We start from the raw sequence: 18314 nt of genomic DNA on the forward strand, positions 1-18314 counted from the left end.
TCACAAGTTTAATCAAAGTTCACGCCTGCTTCAGTTTCTGCTCTCAAGTGAAGCTTACACACTCAAAACAACGCTAAAGAACTGACCACACCTTAATTCCAGAACGTACAGTGATTGGTTAACGTAGATTACGTAAAGTTTTCTGATTGGTTTAACTCGAATGTTTTGGGATTTTTACTTAACCTGACAACGGGCGGTGCTCTCTAATCTGTCGAAAACACTCAGATTTTTTTTTTTAATTACGTGTATTCTGCCATCGAGGAAGTCCGTAAATGAGCTTACTTCTCTAAGTTGACGTTTATAAGACCTTACAATGGTACAAATTCAAGCTGGGTAACCTTATCATGCAAAATTGATGAAAAACGTTAACTACGTAACCTGCAAATGCGTCAATTAGACGAAGATTTGAAGACCATTGTTTAAATAACACAATTTTCTTTTAGCACGACTTTTTGTGTGAACTGAATGACGACTTGTGACAATGGTTTCTCGTCCCCGTCCGTTTCATTTTTTGGGACCGCGTCTCTCTTTTTATTATTTGCTATTGAAAAAGTTGAAACGAACAAAAACCAACAGGCGTTACTTTCACTTTGTACGTAGTTGAAAATTCTGTAAGACATGGCTTTTGTCTGCGTTTTAATACGAACTGTTCCAAGCCAAAACTTTAAAGCCATGGTACGCTAGGTCCGTACTGGATAGGTCAATTACCTTGCAGGATTTTTTTTGCAAGTCCGCTTCTAAAGAATTTGACGATGGAGAAAAAAAAACACATCTATATTCGAGCAACACAGGTAAGGAATGCAACAGTTGAAATCCAGACGAGAAACATTTGTTTTTTACTTAGCATAAAAAGCGAAATGAATTAACTTTTCAAAATGCCATGTGGCCAGTAGCTTGCGAAATTTGATTTGTGCGGAATCGGTCTAAAAGGGAGCAACTGCAGAATACCCCGAAAATTAGTTTCGCTGCCGGCCATGACCTACCAACACCGAGCAGAAAACAAGTGAAAACACTACGCCTTTTGGGTTACTTTTACAAGAAGCAGCTAAAAAGTTCTTACCTTGTGCTCAGTTCCCCGTTGCTGATTTGAGATTGAACGTTTGCAGTGAACTTTCGAATAAACTTTTGCGAAACGAGGAGCGCTTTTTAAATGGCTTGGGGTGTGGAAGTTTTCAATAAGATTATTCCTATTGGCTCTTTTATTATTGGGGTGGTACTGTACGGTCTTATAATTTGATTCCTAAGCCTTATTTTTTGTTCAATTCGGGGGCAAAAACGACAGATAATCTATCACTAGGTTTCGACTAATTAAATGTTGGTTGACAATAGTTATACTATATAATGAAATGATCGAAAGAAGCCACTAGGTTGGAAAAGAATTCGAAAATAATTTGCTATTAAAAGAGCAGGCATCTGAAGTGGAACACACGGAATGGAGCGTGTAATCTTGAAGGAGTAGCTAGCATAGAAATACGTATAGTATATAGTTTCTACTTTCTTCTCATGATCATTGCAGTTAAAACATTTCAGTTTAATTTTATATTTTAAGCATTTGCTGGAACTTACGAAACCGCTCTCTGTGTCTTGCAAGTCTAGACTTAAAACAATAGTTATTCATTCTGATTGCTTTTCGCGTATATAATTTGCATGTGAAAGAAATCCTTTAAGGAGACAAGATTAACGATCCAACGCACTAAGTATCAGCCCTTTTTATGTGAACTGAATGATGGCTTGTAACAATGGTTTGGTATTCAGACGGTGATGGTAAAAGGCGTTGGAATGAATTTGCAAAATAGCACATGCATGCAAAAGCTTGCCTCGCTTTTCTGCACTAACTTTACAAAAGCAGCCGTTTTTTGAATTAAGCTCGAGTTTCGCAAACGTCTTCTACGTTGATGAGAAATGGCTTAAATACAACAATTCTTGTTCGGAGTGAAACCAGTGAGGGTAAAAGGAGGAATGAGTTTGCGGAATGGCATGTGGCATGACTTGCGGAATGGCAAAATTATGCGGAACGTCTTTTGTTTACGAAATGGTAAATTCAATAGTACAAAAGAAAAAGGTGATCCATTGTTACACAGTCCGTGCTGGTTAACATACCAGAGTGTCCAGAACTGAGCAACTCAAACTAAATCATAAACACTTAAAAAATATAAATGCCAGTATTAAAAAACTACTGACCAGGTCGGTACTTGCCTGTTGGGTCGAACACGATAACATTAATTGTTTGGTTTAGCTGGATAAAGCCAAACAATAGTTGTTTACGAAAAGTAATCAAATCTATCTGGAATCAAAGGATTAGGGCCTGGATTAGGGCCAGGAATTTTCCCACGAAAAACCTTTTTCCAGCTTGAAAAACAAAATGTAAATTGGTGTAAGAACGTGTGCCGGTATAAATTCGGCGCAGGTTCTGGCACGTGTGCGTTGCATAGTAACGATCGGGTATGACTAAACAATACGTCAGATGTACAGATCACGTTTTTGGTACTTAAAAATTATCATAAATCTCTTGAAATGTAAGGAATCAAATAAGATTGGGTGCTTTCCATTTTCAAAGCACGACCGGTGGGCCAACAAGAACTGATCGTTGTAAAATGGAACGACATTTTTCCGATTAATCCCGGCCAACCGAGTGGAACGGTCCTTTCCATTTTGCATTCCTTTCCCCAGTTCCCCGCGTCTGTAAGAAGCGACTGAACTAAAGTAAGACAACTGAAAAGTTTGTCAAAATGGAACGGTAAATTTTGGTCCGACCTTTCCGACTGGTCAAAGTGGACCACCTCCAGAGGTGGTCCCGAATATTTCGGTCAGACCGAACCAAAATGGACCTTTCTATTTGACTTCCGACCGAAATCTTCGAAATATTTGGCTGAATAGAAAGCACTTATTGTTTGTATTGATTAACCACGCGAGCCCGCTCAAAACTTGAATTGACTAAAATTTTAAAATGTTGAAGCGACAGGGAATAATTCTGAGCTAAAACGTTGATTAGAGCGGGTAAGAATATATAAATTTGTATGCCAACACTTGCAATACAGCCACAGATAAGATACAGAAGAAAGTACAGATTTGTTCATTGGGTCCAAACCCAGATTTAAAAAATTGGATTCACTCACCGTTCGAAAGAAAACAACAAATAACAACAACAAAAAATAAACCAGATGCACATGAGCGTAGTAATTAACGAGGCGCGGGGAAAAAACACAGTCAGGCAATTACGGCGAGGTAACAGGTTAGGAAGTAAACTTAAAGTTTTTTCGGTAAATAACAGTCTCTAAAACTAGTGTTAACCACAGGTTAGAAAGTGCGGGCCTTGACGCACTTTAAGAGAACTGAAAGGTACTGACTCGTACGAGAGTGCGTAATGTTAGATGGCAGTGTCGATAAATAAATGATAAAATGTACAAGACAATGGTATTCCGAGTAACGCGTCACGCAAGGAATGCATGTTTTTTATCATTTCCTATTCCCGTCCCGGGGGGGGGGGGTACTCAAAAAAGTTTTGTACGGGGAGGCTCCGCCCCGAGCTCTTACCCCTTACCCTTTTACAAATAGTCAAATAAACACAACGTTATACTTAAACACTATTGGTTTTATTTGTTCCACACTGCAATACAAACATGCAAACAAAAGTGATTCCTTAGTCATGGTGGCTACATTTCACTCTTGGCCTATGCTCCTGAGAAGGAGTGAAGGGCGAACTACTACTACGTTAATGCACTCTACGTCTTCCAGTTTCAGAAGGTAACTGAAATGCCATTAGCCTTCAAAACATGGAATTCAACAATCATTTGGATATTGGCCCCAGAAGCATCCCTTCCACCAGCATGGGCACATGATTGCTCCTAAGAAAAGAAAGATTGTACAAATATAAGTACAGTAAGTAAGCGGCCACTTTCCCGATGTATTTGTCAGTAAGCTGCTGTATTTGACACCTCTATTTAACGGCCCGCTCTATTAAGCGGCCGCGGCCACCTTCTTGCTGTCGCAAGTATATCATTTATATGGTTTTTAACCTTCATTAAGCGGCCAGCAAACCATCTTTTCAAGCAAAATGGTCGGATAGATGATATAAGGTGATAACTGATATCCTACAAATAGTTGATGCAAAAAGGCCTAAGAAATTTGTCAATGATGTTTTGCATAGATTTCTGTACATTATCAACCCGAAGAAATACTGTACATTTCAACTACGTGCCCTTTGTGTCAGAACTGTGTTAGGGCATGAACTATACATGTTCACGTTTTAAAAGTATTTTGCTATGTAGAGTCAATAAAATCATGTTAACTGCAATTCCTATCCAATTTATATTGAACTTCTATTGAGCGGCCAACTTCTATCAAGCGACCATTTTTCAAAGCCCCGAGGGTGGCCGCTTAATGAAATGATACTAGCGAAACTGAAAATATTGATAAAGCTATTAAAAAAACTTTGCGATGGCCATACATACATCACGAAAAACCGGCTTCATACTGACAAGAAAAAATACTTAAGTCTGTGTTGAAGCCTGTGTTCAGATTAATTCTTTCTGTCCTTCTGCTTGTTGCCAGTTTTGAATGATGAGTTTCATAAACGTTGGTTTCCAAACGAATCTTTACCTTAACATTGCTAAAAATTAAATACGTTGATATAATACGAAATTAAGAAATACTTACTGATCTGCAGGTCCTCTCCATATTCTTTTGACATGCAGTTAAAAAAAAAAGAAAATTACATGCATCAGGACTTTTACACATCACTGCTCTGTTTAAGAACTACGAATGTATTTCATTCAACAACAATACAGCAAAGCTGATACTACTTAAAAAAGCAGACTTTGCGAGACACCAACAAGACCAGAACTGACAGAGCAGGTTTGCAACCGTGTACACCTGTTTCGTCCTTACTGGAGATCATCAGCACGGTGTAGCAAATCAAAATGACGTTAGCTAGAATGCAGACGCAAATAAATGACACAATAACCCTCACACTATATATATTAAGTTCCGTACTTTAAATTTCCGTACTTTTACTTACAACAGTTATACACAAGGAAAAGCGGACCAAGTTTTGTGGCAAATTTACCCACTGCATAAAGGTCTCCCTCAATGGACATGATCTGTTCTTGCAGGTCACAGTTTCCGTCAATCTTTACACTCAGAAAACCTTCAATTCTTAATATAACCTGCGATCAGGCGTTTTTTCCCTAGGACACAACTGTCTACGTTTCTTACTAGTATGGTTGCAAATATTACACAATTTCACAAGCCTGCTACAATAAAATATTAATTACGAGGAAACTTATCCAGAGATAAAAAAAAATCGGAAAGCCATAATCAGCCAGTTGGTCTTAAAAATAATTTGGTGTTAACGTTTTTCCAAATGGCAAACAATGCAAAACAATGGGGACAAAATTGTCCTGTTAGAGTATTGAAGTGTAACTGAATTCGAGACATACAAGTCAGTCGAGTCTGTTCGGGTAATTTCCTCTGAGAAGCTGATTGTTGTTTAGAAAAACTGATTGTTGTTTAAAGTTATCTGAGCAATAGCAGTACATTTTCATAGTTCTTACCTCTTTTACACTGGCCACAAGTGGCTGGACAATACTGTTTCATTTCTGCCGTATGACAGTATGCACTGTGAGAGCTGCAGCCTGCATTATCAGGACCACATCCTACAAAAAAAATAATTTTACTGCAGCCCTCTTGAGAAGACATAGACGGCATAAACCACAGGCAAAATGTTCGACTTTCGATATGTTTAATAAGGGAATGTTAGTCTCAAGGGGTAAAGAGGAGTTTTAACAAATTTAACTTAAATTTGTATTCAAGACTTCTCTAAGTAATATACTCATCAAGTAGTCACCTTTTCTAGGGGCTAACCCAAAGAAGTCAACTCGCATCAGACAGACAAAATCCTTATAATCCTCGTGTCAGACAAACATAATCCTTATAATCCTTGCGTCAGACAAACATAATCCTTATTGAAATGACATGATATTTTTTTCAAACGTAATGGGAAAGCATAACAGTACAGGACGAGAATAATTCTTTTCAGAATATTATTTCCATAGATATGTTTTATAAAGAAATTTTTGTCAAGGAATTATTTTTAGATGTGAAAAAAGTGCATTTTCGATAAATTATTAGCTACACCAAAACGATAACAAGTTCAACCAATTAGCTATTGAAGCTTTCTTTGCAAATTTGATAACCAAATGTAGATACAACTGGGCAGAACACAAACTATAACTCATGCCTGTGCGACATTTTATCTACAAATTACTGTTAGAACTGCCAGTTCTGCCGGTTCTGAACGATGGAAGTATACTTGGACTGTTCATACCTCTTTTAAACTGCTGTTCTGGCGCCTGTGGGTGATAATTCAAGAAAAGAACATTTAGATAAAGTATTAATACATCCCACAGACTGTCCGTAAATCAATTAGGTAACGATTAATAGAAACAAAGACGATCAAAATTTGTTGAGAGAATCACTCACTGTCTTAGGATAAGATTTGTTTACTAACGTCTTTCGGCAACGGATAAAAGTTTGAATCGAAAAAAAAAATATTCACAAAGGTGCATTGCAGCCGAAGTATTCTGTTACCACGTGAAAGCATGAAAGCCTTCCTACCGATCAAATAAAAATTATTCGCTAGGTCTAGTTGAATATACCATTGTACGAGCACAGTACACTCTTCTATCCCGCAACGGCCTTTCTTTGCTATGACAGAAACTAACCTCGTCGTAAAATGAAGCTCCAGGCTTAGCAGAGATGCAAATAAAGGTCAATGCCAAGGCAACCAGAAACAGTTTGGCAATCATTCTTCAATCTTCTGCAAGAAAAAAACGCAGGTTATAGAGCTGCACTTGTCAAAGGCAGGAACTTCTTTATCACCTTGTTTACACTCAGTAAATAATGATGATATTTCAAAACCAACTACTTTCTTCACTATACTTGTGTTGGGCGACCTTTTTTGAGTTTTGACTCTTTTCCTGGCGTTGCTTCAAAGAAGGGACTCTGGCTGAATTTAACTTCACAAGTTTAATCAAAGTTCACGCCTGCTTCAGTTTCTGCTCTCAAGTGAAGCTTACACACTCAAAACAACGCTAAAGAAACCACACCTCAATTCCAGAACGTACAGTGATTGGTTAATGTAGATTACGTAAAGTTTTCTGATTGGTTCAACTCGAATGTTTTGGGATTTTTACTTAACCTGGCAAAGGGCGGTGCTCTCTAATCTGTCGAAAACCTTAGAATTTTTTTTAATTACGTGTATTCTGCCATCGAGAAAGTCCGCAAATGAGCTTACTTCTCTAAGTGGAAGTTTATGAGACCTTATTATGGTACAAATTCAAGCCGGATAACCTTATCATGCAAAATTGATGAAAAACGTTAACTACGTAACCTGCAAATGCGTCAATTAGACGAAGATTTGAAGACCATTGTTTGAATAGCACAATTTTCTTTTAGCACGACTTTTTTTGTGTGAACTGAATGACGACTTGTGACAATGGTTTAGCGTTTTCAGGCGGTGAGAGAAGACCAAGTAAAAAAAAATACAAATGTTTCTCGTCCCCGTCGGTTTCATTTTTTGGGACATCGTCTCTCTTTTTATTATTTGTTATTGAAAAAGTTGAAACGAACAAAAACCAACAGGCGTTACTTTCACTTTGTACGTAGTTGAAAATTCTGTAAGAAATGGCTTTTGTCTGTGTTTTAATTCGAACTGTTCTAAAGCCAGAACTTCAAAGCCTTGGTACGCTAGGTCCGTACTGGATAGGTCAATTACCTTGCAGGATTTTTTTTGCAAGTCCGCATCTGAAGAATTTGACGATGGAGAAAAAAAAACATCTATATCCGAGCAACACAGGTAAGGAATGCAACAAAATAATAAATAAATAGCAAAAAAAGCGCCTGCCCGCTCTCTTTTTTATTGAAATCCAGACGAGAAACATTTGTTTTTTGCTTGGCCTAAAAAGCGAAATGAATTAACTTTTCAAAATGGCGTGTGGCCAGTAGCTTGCGGAATATGCGAAATTTGTGCGGAATCGGTCTAAAAGGGAGCAACTGCAGAATACCCCGAAAATTAGATTCGCTGCCGGCCATGACCTACCAACACCGAGCAGAAAACAGGTGAAAACACTACGCCTTTTGGGTTACTTTTACAAGAAGCAGCTAAAAAGTTCTTACCTTGTGCTCAGTTCTCTGTTGCTGACTCGAGTTTGAACGTTTGCAGTGAACTTTCGAATAAACTTTTGCGAAATGAGGAGTGCTTTTTAAATGGCTTTGGGTGTGGAAGTTTTCGATAAGATTATTCCTATTGGCTCTTTTCTTAGTGGGGCGGTACTGTACGGTCTTATAAAAAGATTCCTAAGCGTCATTTTTCTTTTCAATTCGGGGGCAAAAACGAAAGATAATCCATCACTAGGTTTAGACTAATTAAATGTTGGTTGACAATACTATATAATGAAATGATCGAAAGAAGCCACTGGGTTGGAAAAGGATTCTAAAATAATTTGCTATTAAAAGAGCAAGTATCTGAAGTGGAACACACGGAAAGGAGCGTGTAATCTTGAAAGAGTAGCTAGCATAGAAATACGTATAGTATATAGTTTCTACTTTCTTCTCATGATCATTGCAGTTAAAACATTTCAGATTAAGTTTACATTTTAAGCATTTGCTGGAACTTACGAATCCGCTCTCTGTGTCTTGCAAGTCTAGACTTAAAACAATAGTTACTCATTCGGATTGCTTCTTGCGTATACAATTTGCATGTGAAAGAAATCCTTAGTACTTAAAAGGAGACAAGATTAACGATCCAACGCACTAAGTATCAGCCCTTTTTATGTGAACTGAATGATGATTTGTAACAATGGTTTGGTATTCAGACGGTGATGGTAAAAGGCGTTGGAATGAATTTGCAAAATAACACGTGCCTCGCTTTTCTGCACTAAGGCCCAGTTCAGACGCCGATCTTTTCATGAGCCGAACTTAATTCCTTGAATTAAGTACATGAAAAGATCGGCGAATTAGATCGACTATTTCAATTTGGAACGGCTCACCCGTTCTTTTCGCCTGGCTTGGCCGAGAATTTCGCCTGTGGAACGCCTTTGGAACGGCTTTGATTCAGACGCCGTACTTTTCATGTGCCGATCCTAATTCATAAATTATTATAATGTATTTTGACTGGTTTTATTGGAACTGTATTAGGAACGGCCTCGGAACGGCCAAAAAGTACGGCGTCTGAATCAAAAGGCGTACTTTTGTCAATTTGGGTCGGTCCAAATTCGAATTGAGTTCGGCTCATGAAAAGTACGGCGTCTGAACCGGGCCTAACTTTACAAAAGCAGCCGTTTTTTGAATTAAGCTCGAGTTTCGCAAACGTCTTCTACGTTGATGAGAAATGGCTTAAACACAACAATTCTTGTTCAGAGTGAAACCAGTGAGGGTAAAAGGGGAAATGAGTTTGCGGAATGGCATGTGGCATGACTTGCGGAATGGCAAAATTATGCGGAACGTCTTCTGTTTACGAAATGGTAAATTCAATAGTACAAAAGAAAAAGGTGATCCATGGTTACACAGTCCGTGCTGGTTAACATACCAGAGTGTCCAGAACTGAGCAACTCAAACTAAATCATAAACACTTAAAAAATATAAATGCCAGTATTAAAAAACTACTGTACTGACCAGGTCGGCACTTGCCTGTTGGGTCGAACACGATAACATTAATTGTTTGGTTTAGCTGGATAAAGCCAAACAATAGTTGTTTACGAAAAGTAATCAAATCTATCTGGAATCAAAGGATTAGGGCCTGGATTAGGGCCAGGAATTTTCCCACGAAAAACCTTTTTCCAGCTTGAAAAACAAAATGTAAATTGGTGTAAGAACGTGTGCCGGTATAAATTCGGCGCAGGTTCTGGCACGTGTGCGTTGCATAGTAACGATCGGGTGTGAATAAACAATACGTCAGATGTACAGATCACGTTTTTGGTACTTAAAAATTATCATAAATCTCTTGAAATGTAAGGAATCAAATAAGATTGGGTGCTTTCCATTTTCAAAGCACGACCGGTGGGCCAACAAGAACTGATCGTTGTAAAATGGAACGACATTTTTCCGATTAATCCCGGCCAACCGAGTGGAACGGTCCTTTCCATTTTGCATTCCTTTCCCCAGTTCCCCGCGTCTGTAAGAAGCGACTGAACTGAAGTAAGACAACTGAAAAGTTTGTCAAAATGGAACGGTAAATTTTGGTCCGACCTTTCCGACTGGTCAAAGTGGACCACCTCCAGAGGTTGTCCCGACTATTTCGGTCAGACCGAACCAAAATGGACCTTTCTATTTGACTTCCGACCGAAATCTTCGAAATATTTGGCTGAATAGAAAGCACTTATTGTTTGTATTGATTAACCACGCGAGCCCGCTCAAAACTTGAATTGACTAAAATTTTAAAATGTTGAAGCGTAGCGAATAATTCTGAGCTAAAACGTTGATTAGAGCGGGTAAGAATATATAAATTTGTATGCCAACACTTGCAATACAGCCACAGATAAGATACAGAAGAAAGTACAGATTTGTTCATTGGGTCCAAACCCAGATTTAAAAAATTGGATTCACTCACCGTTCGAAAGAAAACAACAAATAACAACAACAAAAAATAAACCAGATGCACATGAGCGTAGTAATTAACGAGACGCGGGGAAAAAACACAGTCAGGCAATTACGGCGAGGTAACAGGTTAGGAAGTAAACTTAAAGCTTTTTCGGTAAATAACAGTCTCTAAAACTAGTGTTAACCACAGGTTAGAAAGTGCGGGCCTTGACGCACTTTAATAGAACTGAAAGGTACTGACTCGTACGAGAGTGCGTAATGTTAGATGGCAGTGTCGATAAATAAATGATAAAATGTACAAGACAATGGTATTCCGAGTAACGCGTCACGCAAGGAATGCATGTTTTTATCATTTCCTATTCCCGTCCCGAGGGGGGGGGGGTACTCAAAAAAGTTTTGTACGGGGAGGCTCCGCCCCGAGCTCTTACCCCTTACCCTTTTACAAATAGTCAAATAAACACAACGTTATACTTAAACACTACTGGTTTTATTTGTTCCACACTGCAATACAAACATGCAAACAAAAGTGATTCCTTAGTCATGGTGGCTACATTTCACTCTTGGCCTATGCTCCTGAGAAGGAGTGAAGGGCGAACTACTACTACGTTAATGCACTCTACGTCTTCCAGTTTCAGAAGGTAACTGAAATGCCATTAGCCTTCAAAACATGGAATTCAACAATCATTTGGATATTGGCCCCAGAAGCATCCCTTCCACCAGCATGGGCACATGATTGCTCCTAAGAAAAGAAAGATTGTACAAATATAAGTACAGTAAGTAAGCGGCCACTTTCCCGATGTATTTGTCAGTAAGCTGCTGTATTTGACACCTCTATTTAACGGCCCGCTCTATTAAGCGGCCGCGGCCACCTTCTTGCTGTCGCAAGTATATCATTTATATGGTTTTTAACCTTCATTAAGCGGCCAGCAAACCATCTTTTCAAGCAAAATGGTCGGATAGATGATATAAGGTGATAACTGATATCCTACAAATAGTTGATGCAAAAAGGCCTAAGAAATTTGTCAATGATGTTTTGCATAGATTTCTGTACATTATCAACCCGAAGAAATACTGTACATTTCAACTACGTGCCCTTTGTGTCAGAACTGAGTTAGGGCATGAACTATACATGTTCACGTTTTAAAAGTATTTTGCTATGTAGAGTCAATAAAATCATGTTAACTGCAATTCCTATCCAATTTATATTGAACTTCTATTGAGCGGCCAACTTCTATCAGGCGACCATTTTTCAAAGCCCCGAGGGTGGCCGCTTAATGAAATGATACTAGCGAAACTGAAAATATTGATAAAGCTATTAAAAAAACTTTGCGATGGCCATACATACATCACGAAAAACCGGCTTCATACTGACAAGAAAAAATACTTAAGTCTGTGTTGAAGCCTGTGTTCAGATTATGAAAACTGTCCAAATATGTAATTCTTTCTGTCCTTCTGCTTGTTGCCAGTTTTGAATGATGAGTTTCATAAACGTTGGTTTCCAAACGAATCTTTACCTTAACATTGCTAAAAATTAAATACGTTGATATAATACGAAATTAAGAAATACTTACTGATCTGCAGGTCCTCTCCATATTCTTTTGACATGCAGTTAAAAAAAAAAAGAAAATTACATGCATCAGGACTTTTACACATCACTGCTCTGTTTTAGAACTACGAATGTATTTCATTCAACAACAATACAGCAAAGCTGATACTACTTAAAAAAGCAGACTTTGCGAGACACCAACAAGACCAGAACTGACAGAGCAGGTTTGCAACCGTGTACACCTGTTTCTTCCTTACTGGAGATCATCAGCACGGTGTAGCAAATCAAAATGACGTTAGCTAGAATGCAGACGCAAATAAATGACACAATAACCCTCACACTATATATATTAAGTTCCGTACTTTAAATTTCCGTACTTTTACTTACAACAGTTATACACAAGGAAAAGCGGACCAAGTTTTGTGGCAAATTTACCCACTGCATAAAGGTCTCCCTCAATGGACATGATCTGTTCTTGCAGGTCACAGTTTCCGTCAATCTTTACACTCAGAAAACCTTCAATTCTTAATATAACCTGCGATCAGGCGTTTTTTCCCTAGGACACAACTGTCTACGTTTCTTACTAGTATGGTTGCAAATATTACACAATTTCACAAGCCTGCTACAATAAAATATTAATTACGAGGAAACTTATCCAGAGATAAAAAAAAAATCGGAAAGCCATAATCAGCCAGTTGGTCTTAAAAATAATTTGGTGTTAACGTTTTTCCAAATGGCAAACAATGCAAAACAATGGGGACAAAATTGTCCTGTTAGAGTATTGAAGTGTAACTGAATTCGAGACATACAAGTCAGTCGAGTCTGCTCGGGTAATTTCCTCTGAGAAGCTGATTGTTGTTTAGAAAAACTGATTGTTGTTTAAAGTTATCTGAGCAATAGCAGTACATTTTCACAGTTCTTACCTCTTTTACACTGGCCACAAGTGGCTGGACAATACTGTTTCATTTCTGCCGTATGACAGTATGCACTGCGAGAGCTGCAGCCTGCATTATCAGGACCACATCCTAAAGAAAAAAATAATTTTACTGCAGCCCTTCTTGAGAAGACATAGACGGCATAAACCACAGGCACAATGTTCGACTTCTGATATGTTTAATAAGGGAATAGTTTATTAGTCTCGAGGGGTAAAGAGGAGTTTTAACAAATTTAACTTAAATTTGTATTCAAGACTTCTCTAAGTAATATACTCATCAAGTAGTCACCTTTTCTAGGGGCTAACCCAAAGAAGTCAACTCGCATCAGACAGACATAATCCTTATAATCCTCGTGTCAGACAAACATAATCCTTATAATCCTTGTGTCAGACAAACATAATCCTTATTGAAATGACATGATATTTTTTTCAAACGTTATGGGAAAGCACAACAGTACAGGACGAGAATAATTCCTTTCAGAATATTATTTCCATAGATATGTTTCATAAAGAAATTTTTGTCAAGGAATTATATTTAGATGTGAAAAAAGTGCATTTTCGATAAATTATTAGCTACACCAAAACGATAACAAGTTCAACCAATTAGCTATTGAAGCTTTCTTTGCAAATTTGATAACCAAATGTAGATACAACTGGGCAGAACACAAACTATAACTCATGTCTGTGCGACATTTTATCTACAAATTACTGTTAGAACTGCCAGTTCTGCCGGTTCTGAACGATGGAAGTATACTTGGACTGTTCATACCTCTTTTAAACTGCTGTTCTGGCGCCTGTGGGTGATAATTCAAGAAAAGAACATTTAGATAAAGTATTAATACATCCCACAGACTGTCCATAAATCAATTAGGTAACGATTAATAGAAACAAAGACGATCAAAATTTGTTGAGAGAATCACTCACTGTCTTAGGATAAGATTTGTGTACTAACGTCTTTCGGCAACGGATAAAAGTTTGAATCGAAAAAAAAAATATTCACAAAGGTGCATTGCAGCCGAAGTATTCTGTTACCACGTGAAAGCATGAAAGCCTTCCTACCGATCAAATGAAAAATATTCGCTAGGTCTAGTTGAATATACCATTGTACGAGCACAGTACACTCTTCTATCCCGCAACGGCCTTTCTTTGCTATGACAGAAACTAACCTCGTCGTAAAATGAAGCTCCAGGCTTAGCAGAGATGCAAATAAAGGTCAATGCCAAGGCAACCAGAAGCAGTTTGGCAATCATTCTTCAATCTTCTGCAAGAGAAAAACGCAGGTTATAGAGCTGCACTTGTCAAAGGCAGGAACTTCTTTATCACCTTGTTTACACTCAGTAAATAATGATGATATTTCAAAATTAACTACTTTCTTCACTATACTTGTGTTGGGCGACCTTTTTTGAGTTTTAACTCTTTTCCTGGCGTTGCTTCAAAGAAGGGACTCTGGCTGAATTTAACTTCACAAGTTTAATCAAAGTTCACGCCTGCTTCAGTTTCTGCTCTCAAGTGAAGCTTACACACTCAAAACAACGCTAAAGAACTGACCACACCTTAATTCCAGAACGTACAGTGATTGGTTAACGTAGATAACGTAAAGTTTTCTGATTGGTTTAACTCGAATGTTTTGGGATTTTTACTTAACCTGACAACGGGCGGTGCTCTCTAATCTGTCGAAAACACTCAGATTTTTTTTTTAATTACGTGTATTCTGCCATCGAGGAAGTCCGTAAATGAGCTTACTTCTCTAAGTTGACGTTTATAAGACCTTACAATGGTACAAATTCAAGCTGGGTAACCTTATCATGCAAAATTGATGAAAAACGTTAACTACGTAACCTGCAAATACGTCAATTAGACGAAGATTTGAAGACCATTGTTTAAATAACACAATTTTCTTTTAGCACGACTTTCTTTTGTGTGAACTGAATGACGACTTGTGACAATGGTTTACTTTTTCAGGCGGGGGTAGGCCAGTAAAAAATAAAAGTTCCGTCCCCGTCCGTTCATTTTTTGGGACCGCGTCTCTCTTTTTATTATTTGCTATTGAAAAAGTTGAAACGAACAAAAACCAACAGGCGTTACTTTCACTTTGTACGTAGTTGAAAATTCTGTAAGACATGGCTTTTGTCTGCGTTTTAATACGAACTGTTCCAAGCCAGAACTTTAAAGCCATGGTACGCTAGGTCCGTACTGGATAGGTCAATTACCTTGCAGGATTTTTTTTGCAAGTCCGCTTCTAAAGAATTTGACGATGGAGGAAAAAAAAACACATCTATATTCGAGCAACACAGGTAAGGAATGCAACAGTTGAAATCCAGACGAGAAACATTTGTTTTTTACTTAGCATAAAAAGCGAAATGAATTAACTTTTCAAAATGCCATGTGGCCAGTAGCTTGCGAAATATGGAAATTTGATTTGTGCGGAATCGGTCTAAAAGGGAGCAACTGCAGAATACCCCGAAAATTAGTTTCGCTGCCGGCCATGACCTACCAACACCGAGCAGAAAACAAGTGAAAACACTACGCCTTTTGGGTTACTTTTCCAAGAAGCAGCTAAAAAGTTCTTACCTTGTGCTCAGTTCCCCGTTGCTGATTTGAGATTGAACGTTTGCAGTGAACTTTCGAATAAACTTTTGCGAAACGAGGAGCGCTTTTTAAATGGCTTGGGGTGTGGAAGTTTTCAATAAGATTATTCCTATTGGCTCTTTTATTATTGGGGTGGTACTGTACGGTCTTATAATTTGATTCCTAAGCCTTATTTTTTGTTCAATTCGGGGGCAAAAACGACAGATAATCCATCACTAGGTTTCGACTAATTAAATGTTGGTTGACAATACTATATAATGAAATGATCGAAAGAAGCCACTAGGTTGGAAAAGAATTCGAAAATAATTTGCTATTAAAAGAGCAGGCATCTGAAGTGGAACACACGGAATGGAGCGTGTAATCTTGAAGGAGTAGCTAGCATAGAAATACGTATAGTATATAGTTTCTACTTTCTTCTCATGATCATTGCAGTTAAAACATTTCAGTTTAATTTTACATTTTAAGCATTTGCTGGAACTTACGAAACCGCTCTCTGTGTCTTGCAAGTCTAGACTTAAAACAATAGTTATTCATTCTGATTGCTTTTCGCGTATATAGTTTGCATGTGAAAGAAATCCTTTAAGGAGACAAGATTAACGATCCAACGCACTAAGTATCAGCCCTTTTTATGTGAACTGAATGATGATTTGTAACAATGGTTTGGTATTCAGACGGTGATGGTAAAAGGCGTTGGAATGAATTTGCAAAATAGCACATGCATGCAAAAGCTTGCCTCGCTTTTCTGCACTAACTTTACAAAAGCAGCCGTTTTTTGAATAAAGCTCGAGTTTCGCAAACGTCTTCTACGTTGATGAGAAATGGCTTAAATACAACAATTCTTGTTCAGAGTGAAACCAGTGAGGGTAAAAGGAGGAATGAGTTTGCGGAATGGCATGTGGCATGACTTGCGGAATGGCAAAATTATGCGGAACGTCTTCTGTTTACGAAATGGTAAATTCAATAGTACAAAAGAAAAAGGTGATCCATTGTTACACAGTCCGTGCTGGTTAACATACCAGAGTGTCCAGAACTGAGCAACTCAAACTAAATCATAAACACTTAAAAAACATAAATGCCAGTATTAAAAAACTACTGACCAGGTCGGTACTTGCCTGTTGGGTCGAACACGATAACGTTAATTGCTTGGTTTAGCTGGATAAAGCCAAACAATAGTTGTTTACGAAAAGTAATCAAATCTATCTGGAATCAAAGGATTAGGGCCTGGATTAGGGCCTGGAATTTTCCAACGAAAAACCTTTTCCAGCTTGAAAAACAAAATGTAAATTGGTGTAAGAACGTGTGTATAAATTCGTCGCAGGTTCTGGCACGTGTGCGTTGCATAGTAACGATCTGGTATGGATAAACAATACGTCAGATGTACAGATCACGTTTTTGGTACTTAAAAATTATCATAAATCTCTTGAAATGTAAGGAATCAAATAAGATTGGGTGCTTTCCATTTTCAAAGCACGACCGGTGGGTCAACAAGAACTGATCGTTGTAAAATAGAACGACATTTTTCCGATTAATCCGGGCCAACCGAGTGGAACGGTCCTTTCCATTTTGCATTCCTTTCCCCAGTGTCCCGCGACTGTAAGAAGCGACTGAACTAAAGTAAGACAACTGAAAAGTTTGTCAAAATGGAACGGTAAATTTTGGTCCGACCTTTCCGACCGGCCAAAGTGAACCACCTGCAGAGGTGGTCACGACCATTTCGGTCAGACCGAACCAAAATGGACCTTTCCATTTAATTTGACTTCCGACCAAAATCTCCGAAATATTTGGCTTAATGGGAAGCACCTATTGTTTGTATCGATTAAACACGCGAAACCGCTAAAAACTTGAATCGACTAGAATTCTAAAATGTTGCGAATAATTCCGAGCTAAAACGATGATTAGAGCGGATAAGAATATATAAATTTGAATTAAAAAAAAATGTACAACAACTTTTAGTTTGTAACAAGACATGTTTCGTTCAACGATCATCGTTAGTTGTGAGTTCGTTAACAATTGCGGTTGAATTTTTACAAGCAATGGCGTAACATTTCAAACGTGATACATTTTAAAGTTAACGTACAGCATTTAAATGCGCAAGACATGGAACAATGCGCGCGAGTCTAAATACACGGCACAGAATTAACCAGTATAATTAACAAAGTAAATTACAATTATTACTCAAAATGACGGAAATAAATTAAATTAAATTTCAAGATTCTTATGTTAAGAAAATAACATAATATTAAAACGAAAGAGTTAACATGCTGACTTAACTCTTTCGTTTTAATATTATGTTATTTTCTTATACATAAGAATCTTGTAATTTAAGCTAATTTAATTTATTTTCATCATCTTGGTGATTTAAAGCGCGCGAGGGCACTTCTAAGAGTTTTCGACTCGTGTACAAAATACAAATATTTACACAAGGCATGCAACTTCGACATTGAAGAATCGGGTACCGCCTCTGGAATGTAGCCGGAAAAACATTTTTTCTTAACTCGCTTTTATCGGAGATCTCTGCCCTCGAAAGAAAAGTCTTCGAACTATAGTCTGGCCTAATTTGAGTGCAATCAGTTCGCACCGTTGTTATTTTAAACTAGCTGGAATATCAAATTAGGTCGTGAATTTGCCAATTTACGATGATCTGTTACA

The sequence above is a fragment of the Oculina patagonica genome, chromosome 4 (assembly GCF_052425735.1).
Source record: "Oculina patagonica isolate OP01 chromosome 4, crgOcupat, whole genome shotgun sequence".
Classification (NCBI taxonomy): Eukaryota; Metazoa; Cnidaria; class Anthozoa; order Scleractinia; family Oculinidae; genus Oculina; species Oculina patagonica.